Source organism: Oncorhynchus tshawytscha, unplaced genomic scaffold (genome assembly GCF_018296145.1).
Source record: "Oncorhynchus tshawytscha isolate Ot180627B unplaced genomic scaffold, Otsh_v2.0 Un_contig_164_pilon_pilon, whole genome shotgun sequence".
Lineage (NCBI taxonomy): Eukaryota > Metazoa > Chordata > Actinopteri > Salmoniformes > Salmonidae > Oncorhynchus > Oncorhynchus tshawytscha.
Genome location: NW_024609640.1, coordinates 223,429 through 232,500, shown reverse-complemented (window position 1 = coordinate 232,500; position 9,072 = coordinate 223,429). Strand labels below are relative to the sequence as shown.

General features: G+C 49.2%; 1 protein-coding gene across 1 annotated transcript in view; it reads right to left on the bottom strand.

Moving 5' to 3' along the window:
* Positions 1 to 9,072, bottom strand: part of osbpl10b (oxysterol binding protein-like 10b) — a 134,863-nt gene that overhangs the window by 3,444 nt on the left and 122,347 nt on the right.

The following is a 9,072-nucleotide window of genomic DNA, read 5'->3' as shown; positions in this document are numbered from 1 at the left end:
AGAGAGAGAGTGAGAGAGAGGGAGTGGAGAGGGAGAGGAGAGAGAGAGAGGAGAGAGAGGGGAGAGAGAGAGAGGAGAGGGAGAGAGAGAGAGAAACAGAGGGAGTTGGAGAGAGAGAGAGAGAGAGGAGCACGTAAATAGAAGATATGCCCACAGATTACACCAAAAAGCCATCACCTACAAAGAGATGAACCTGGAGAAGAGTCCCCTCAGTCAGCTGGTCCTGGGGCTCTGTTCACAAACACACCCCACAGAACCCAACCAGCAGCACAATTAGACCCAACCAAATCATGAGAAAACAAAAAGATAGTCCTGTCCTGGTTCTCTCCTCTCTGCTCCTCTCTCTGAGTCCTGTCGTGGTTCTGTCCTCTCTGCTCCTCTCTCTGAGTCCTGTCCTGTCCTGGTTCTCTCCTCTCTCTGAGTCCTGTCCTGGCTCTCTCCTCTCTCTGAGTCCTGTCCTGTCCTGGTTCTCTCCTCTCTGCTCCTCTCTCAGAGTCCTGTCCTGGCTCTCTCCTCTCTCCTCCTCTCTCTGAGTCCTGTCCTGGTTCTCTCCTCTCTGCTCCTCTCTCTGAGTCCTGTCCTGGTTCTCTCCTCTCTGCTCCTCTCTCGGAGTCCTGTCCTGGCTCTCTCCTCTCTCCTCCTCTCTCTGAGTCCTGTCCTGGTTCTCTCCTCTCTGCTCCTCTCTCTGAGTCCTGTCCTGGTTCTCTCCTCTCTGCTCCTCTCTCTGAGCCCTGGCCTGGCCTTCTCATCTCTCCTCTCTCTGAGCCCTGGCCTGGCCCTCTCATCTCTCCTCTCTCTGAGCCCTGGCCTGGCCCTCTCATCTCTCCTCTCTCAGTACATTACATAAGAGACAGCTGGGTGAAATCTGCTGCGGGCAGAAACCCAGGTCTGACAGATCCACATCTGTTTCCCCAAGACAGGAGGGGGTGGAGGGGGAGGGGTGGAGGGGAGAGAGGAGATGGCCCTGCCTCAGTGTCTTTCTGGAGGGGTGGAGGGGGGGGTGGAGATGACCCTGCCTCAGTGTCTTTCTGGAGGGGTGGAGGGGGAGGGGAGAGAGGAGATGGCCCTGCCTCAGTGTCTTTCTGGAGGGGTGGAGGGGGAGATGGCCCTGCCTCAGTGTCTTTCTGGAGGGGTGGAGGGGAGGGGAGAGAGGAGATGGCCCTTCCTCAGTGTCTTTCTGGAGGGGTGGAGGGGGAGGGGAGAGAGGAGATGGCCCTGCCTCTGTGTCTTTCTGGAGGGGGGGAGGGAGCCCTGCCTCAGTGTCTTTCTGGAGGGGTGGAGTGGGGAGGGGAGGGATGGAGGGGGAGAGGAGAGGGAGGCTAGGGCCTGTTTCCCAAATACAGGAAGGGTTGGGGCGGCCGGCACATTGCAGGAAGTGCTCAGTGAGAGGCTCTCGGCTCGCTAGCCTGGCAGCGCTATTGTGAGAATGTGTGAGAATGCCAGGTCAGCGTTTCTTACTAAGAGTGCCCACATCACCTGCTGTCACAAATACACACCCACACACTCACCAGCATGCTAGCACACGTGTACAATCACACACATACACACACGCTTCGCAGAGACATGCTTCCCTCCCTGTCTGCCTGCCACACAAGGTTCGCTGCAAAGGATGCTGGGGGTATACGACGTGGTGCATTAGATGTCACCGAGTGACAGACAGTGGAGCCAATCCTCTGTCTCTATATCAGACTACCAGGTTGACCATCACAATCCCCTGTCTCTATATCAGACTACCAGGTTGACCATCACAATCCCCTGTCTCTATATCAGACTACCAGGTTGACCATCACAATCCTCTGTCTCTATATCAGACTACCAGGTTGACCATCACAATCCCCTGTCTCTATATCAGACTACCAGGTTGACCATCACAATCCCCTGTCTCTATATCAGACTACCAGGTTGACCATCACAATCCTCTGTCTCTATATCAGACTACTAGGTTGACCATCACAATCCTCTGTCTCTATATCAGACCACCAGGTTGACCATCACAATCCTCTGTCTCTATATCAGACTACCAGGTTGACCATCACAATCCTCTGTCTCTATATCAGGTTGACCACACAATCCTCTGTCTCTATAACAATCCTGTGTCTCTATATCAGACTACCAGGTTGACCATCACAATCCTCTGTCTCTATATCAGACTACCAGGTCTCTATATCAGACCAGGTCATCAAAATCCTCTGTCTCTATATCAGACTACCAGGTCTCTATATCAGACTACCAGGTTGACCATCACAATCCTCTGTCTCTATATCAGACTACCAGGTCTCTATATCAGACTAACAGGTTGACCATCAAAATCCTCTGTCTCTTCAAGTGTCTGCTGGGACATTCTAAAGAGATCCATGTCCCATTGAAGATGTACTGCGGGATTCCTACCCCAGAGTGTGAATGGTTATAGTCTCTTATTCCAGTTGTGTGGAGAGATACCTACAGCCTGAGAGATACCTACAGCCTGAGAGATACCTACAGCCTGAGAGATACCTACAGCCTGAGAGATACCTACAGCCTCCTACAGCTGGAGAGCTACCTACAGCCTGAGAGACACCTACAGCTTCCTACAGCCTGCGAGCTACCTACAGCCTGAGAGATACCTACAGCCTCCTACAGCCTGAGAGATACCTACAGCCCCCTACAGCCTGAGAGACACCTACAGCCTCCTACAGCCTGAGAGACCGCTAAGGCCTCCTACAGCCTGAGAGCTACCTATAGCCTGAGAGATACCTACAGCCTGAGAGCTACCTACAGCCTGAGAGATACCTACAGCCTGAGAGATACCTACAGCCTGAGAGATACCTACAGCCTCCCTACACCCTGAGAGACACCTACAGCCTGAGAGACACCTGACAGCCTCCTAGGGAGACACCTACAGCCTGAGAGACACCTACAGCCTGAGAGCTACCTACAGGCTGAGAGACACCTACAGCCTGAGAGATACCTACAGCCTGAGAGATACCTACAACCTGAGAGATACCTACAGCCTCCTACAGCCTGAGAGCTACCTACAGCCTGAGAGACACCTACAGCCTGAGATCTACCTACAGCCTGAGAGACACCTACAGCATCCTACAGCCTGAGAGCTACCTACAGCATGAGAGCTACCTACAGCCTGAGAGCTACCTACAGCCTGAGAGCTACCTACAACCTCCTACAGCCTGAGAGCTACCTACAGCTTGAGAGCCACCTACAGCCTAAGAGATACCTACAGACTGAGAGCTACCTACAGACTCCTACAGCCTGAGAGCTACCTACAGCCTGAGAGACACCTACAGCCTCCTACAGCCTGAGAGATACCTACAGCCTGAGAGATACCTACAGCCTGGGAGACACCTACAGCCTCCTACAGCCTGAGAGATACCTAAGCCTGAGAGACACCTACAGCCTCCTACAGCCTGAGAGATACCTACAGCCTGAGAGCCAACTGTGCATATGGTCCTACTAGATAATAAACATATATGTATAGCCAACAGATCCTTAAAAAGTTCTACAGCTGCACCATCGAGAGCATCCTGACCGGTTCCATCACCGCCTGGTATGGCAACTACTCGGCATCCGACCGTAAGGCGCTACAGAGGGTAGTCCGTACGGCCCAGTACATCACTGGGGCCAAGCTTCCTGTCATCCAGGACCTCTATACCAGGCGGTGTCAGAGGAAGGCCCTAAAACAATTGTCAGAGACTCCAGTCACCCGAGTCAAAGACTGTTCTCTCTGCTTCCACAAAGCAAGCGGTACCGGAGCGCCAAGTCTAGGTCCAAGAGGCTCCTTAACAGCTTCTACCCCCCAAGACATAAGACTCCTGAACACTTAACCAAATGGCCACCGGACTATTACATTGACCCCCATTTGTTTTGTAAACTGCTGCTACTCACTGCTTATTATCTACGCATAGTCACTTCCCCCTACCTACAAGTACAAATGACCTCTAACCTGTACCTCCGCACAGTGACTCGGTACCGGTACCTCCTGTATATAACCTCCGCACAGTGACTCGGTACCAGTACCTCCTGTACATAACCTCCACAGTGACTCGGTACCGGTACCGCCTGTACATAACCTCCACAGTGACTCGGTACCGGTACCTCCTGTATATAACCTCCACAGTGACTCGGTACCGGTACCTCCTGTACATAACCTCCACAGTGACTCGGTACCGGTACCTCCTGTATATAACCTCCACAGTGACTCGGTACCGGTACCTCCTGTACATAACCTCTGCACAGTGACTCGGTACCGGTACCTCCTGTATATAACCTCCACAGTGACTCGGTACCGGTACCTCCTGTACATAACCACAGTGACTCGGTACCGGTACCTCCTGTACATAACCTCCGCACAGTGACTCGGTACCGGTACCTCCTGTACATAACCTCCACAGTGACTCGGTACGGTACCTCCTGTATATAACCTCCGCACAGTGACTCGGTACCGGTACCTCCTGTATATAGCATCATTACCGTTATGTTATTATGTTACTTCATATTATTTTTTACTTTAGTTTATTTGGTAAATATTTTCTTAACTCTTTCTTGAACCGCACTGTTGGTTTAAGAGCTTGTTAAGTCAGCATTTCACGGTAAAGTTCACACTTGTTGTATTCGGCGCATGTGACGAATAAAGTTTGATTTGATTTGATTTGACAACCACAACACACACCTCTACCATCACACACACCACCCCCATCACCATATGTGTTCTCTCTCCTGGTTTCATTAGCATATCTGTTATGACTCAGGGGGCAGACATTAGACCGTGTTAGTAATTCATGTGTCCTAATTACTGAGAGGACTAATTTTCCGTGAGACTCAGGAACGTTAATTTAGAAACCGCTTTGATAATCATTCAATTAAACAGACTTTGAGGCAAAAACATGTTTGTTTTTAAACGGTCGACTATTTCATATCAGCGTGGAGAAGGGCTGAATCTGCTCAGTGTGTCCTGCAATATTAAAGACACGAATAAACGTTTTCAGGAATGTTTAGCTTTCAACACACTACAGTCCTCCCTCAGCGCTCTACACACAGTATCCAGAGGTACAACACACTACAGTCCTCCCTCAGCGCTCTACACACAGTATCCAGAGGTACAACACACTACAGTCCTCCTCAGCGCTCTACACACAGTATCCAGAGGTACAACACACTACAGTCCTCAGCGCTCTACACACAGTATCCAGAGGTACAACACACTACAGTCCTCCCTCAGCGCTCTACACACAGTATCCAGAGGTACAACACACTACAGTCCTCCCTCAGCGCTCTACACACAGTATCCAGAGGTACAACACACTACAGTCCTCCCTCAGCGCTCTACACACAGTATCCAGAGGTACAACACACTACAATCCTCCCTCAGCGCTCTACACACAGTATCCAGAGGTACAACACACTACAGTCCTCCCTCAGCGCTCTACACACAGTATCCAGAGGTACAACACACTACAGTCCTCCCTCAGCGCTCTACACACAGTATCCAGAGGTACAACACACTACAGTCCTCCCTCAGCGCTCTACACACAGTATCCAGAGGTACCACACACTACAGTCCTCCCTCAGCGCTCTACACACAGTATCCAGAGGTACAACACACTACAGTCCTCCCTCAGCGCTCTACACACAGTATCCAGAGGTACCACACACTACAGTCCTCCTCAGCGCTCTACACACAGTATCCAGAGGTACAACACACTACAGTCCTCCCTCAGCGCTCTACACACAGTATCCAGAGGTACCACACACTACAGTCCTCCCTCAGCGCTCTACACACAGTATCCAGAGGTACCAACACTACAGTCCTCCCTCAGCGCTCTACACACAGTATCCAGAGGTACAACACACTACAGTCCTCCCTCAGCGCTCTACACACAGTATCCAGAGGTACAACACACTACAGTCCTCCCTCAGCGCTCTACACACAGTATCCAGAGGTACAACACACTACAGTCCTCCCTCAGCGCTCTACACACAGTATTGAGGTACAACACACTACAGTCCTCCCTCAGCGCTCTACACACAGTATCCAGAGGTACCACACACTACAGTCCTCCCTCAGCGCTCTACACACAGTATCCAGAGGTACAACACACTACAGTCCTCCCTCAGCGCTCTATCAGAGGTACAACACACTACAGTCTTCCCATCCTTCACTAAGAGAGGTACAACACACTACAGTCCTCCCTCAGCGCTCTACACACAGTATCCAGAGGTACAACACACTACAGTCCTCCCTCAGCGCTCTACACACAGTATCCAGAGGTACAACACACTACAGTCCTCCCTCAGCGCTCTACACACAGTATCCAGAGGTACAACACACTACAGTCTTCCCATCCTTCACTAAGAGAGGTACAACACACTACAGTCCTCCCTCAGCGCTCTACACACAGTATCCAGAGGTACAACACACTACAGTCTTCCCATCCTTCACTAAGAGAGGTACAACACACTACAGTCTTCCCGTCCTTCACTAAGAGAGGTACAACACACTACAGTCTTCCCATTCTTCACTAAGAGTGGTACAACACACTACAGTCTTCACTAAGAGAGGTACAACACACTACAGTCTTCCCCTGCTTCACTAAGAGAGGTACAACACACTACCGTCTTCACTAAGAGAGGTACAACACACTACTGTCCTCCCATAGTTCACTAAGAGTGGTACAACACACTACAGTCTCCCCGTCCTTCACTAAGAGTGGTACAACACACTACAGTCTCCCATCGTCCTTCACTAAGAGTGGTACAACACACTACAGTCTTCCCATCCTTCACTAAGAGAGGTACAACACACTACAGTCTTCCCATTCTTCACTAAGAGAGGTACAACACACTACAGTCTTCCCGTCCTTCACTAAGAGTGGTACAACACACTACAGTCTTCCCATCCTTCACTAAGAGTGGTACAACACACTACAGTCTTCCCGTCCTTCACTAAGAGTGGTACAACACACTACAGTCTTCCCATCCTTCACTAAGAGAGGTACAACACACTACAGTCTTCCCGTCCTTCACTAAGAGTGGTACAACACACTACAGTCTTCCCATCCTTCACTAAGAGAGGTACAACACACTACAGTCTTCACTAAGAGAGGTACAACACACTACAGTCCTCCCGTCCTACACTAAGAGTGGTACAACACACTACAGTCTTCCCGTCCTTCACTAAGAGTGGTACAACACACTACAGTCTTCCCGTCCTTCACTAAGAGTGGTACAACACACTACAGTCTTCCCATCCTTCACTAAGAGAGGTACAACACACTACAGTCTTCCCGTCCTTCACTAAGAGAGGTACAACACACTACAGTCTTCCCATCCTTCACTAAGAGTGGTACAACACACTACAGTCTTCCCATCCTTCACTAAGAGAGGTACAACACACTACAGTCTTCCCGTCCTTCACTAAGAGAGGTACAACACACTACAGTCTTCCCGTCCTTCACTAAGAGAGGTACAACACACTACAGTCTTCCCGTCCTTCACTAAGAGTGGTACAACACACTACAGTCTTCCCGTCCTTCACTAAGAGTGGTACAACACACTACAGTCTTCCCGTCCTTCACCTGCTCGACGGGACGCTGCTAGTCTGCCAAATATGCAACTTTCAATCCTAATGCGATTACTTTGGATTAAAACAAGACATTAAAGCCTAAAACTCCTTTAAACTCAGCTAATTAAACCCTGGAATGTGATTAAGGAACTTTAAAAACAGAGAGTTGACACGAGCTTTCAGTCAGTCTTATCAACCGTAGACTGTCTGAACCTGTCATCGATGGTATTACTGTACAGTATATGACGGATCACCAACGGCAACATAAAAACACTTATTTGGGTCTTACAAGGGTTTCTCTGTCAGGTCACATTGTTAGTTAAAACTCCTGGTTCCAGTCATAACTTAGTTAGCTGTGTCTGTCAACAGTTCCAGAACACTAACACCTACCTAGAACTACAGTAGCTGTATCTGTCAACAGGTCCAGAATACTAACACCTACCTAGAACTACAGTAGCTGTGTCTGTCAACAGGTCCAGAATACTAACACCTACCTAGAACTACAGTAGCTGTATCTGTCAACAGTTCCAGAACACTAACACCTACCTAGAACTACAGTAGCTGTATCTGTCAACAGGTCCAGAATACTAACACCTACCTAGAACTACAGTAGCTGTGTCTGTCAACAGGTCCAGAATACTAACACCTACCTAGAACTACAGTAGCTGTATCTGTCAACAGTTCCAGAACACTAACACCTACCTAGAACTACAGTAGCTGTATCTGTCAACAGGTCCAGAATACTAACACCTATCTAGAACTACAGTAGCTGTGTCTGTCAACAGGTCCAGAATACTAACACCTACCTAGAACTACAGTAGCTGTATCTGTCAACAGTTCCAGAACACTAACACCTACCTAGAACTACAGTAGCTGTGTCTGTCAACAGGTCCAGAATACTAACACCTACCTAGAACTACAGTAGCTGTGTCTGTCAACAGGTCCAGAATACTAACACCTACCTAGAACTACAGTAGCTGTGTCTGTCAACAGGTCCAGAACACTAACACCTACCTAGAACTACAGTAGCTGTATCTGTCAACAGGTCCAGAATACTAACACCTACCTAGAACTACAGTAGCTGTGTCTGTCAACAGGTCCAGAATACTAACACCTACCTAGAACTACAGTAGCTGTATCTGTCAACAGGTCCAGAATACTAACACCTACCTAGAACTACAGTAGCTGTATCTGTCAACATTTCCAGAACACTAACACCTACCTAGAACTACAGTAGCTGTATCTGTCAACATTTCCAGAACACTAACACCTACCTAGAACTACAGTTAGGCGCTGTACACTGTAACCCCTAGTCATAACTACTGTATAGCCGGCTCTCAGTAGGTGCTGTACACTGTAACCCCTAGTCATAACTACTGTATTGCTGGCTCTCAGAAGGTGCTGTTCACTGTAACCCCTAGTCATAACTACTGTATTGCTGGCTCTCAGAAGGTGCTGTTCACTGTAACCCCTAGTCATAACTACTGTATTGCTGGCTCTCAGAAGGTGCTGTTCAC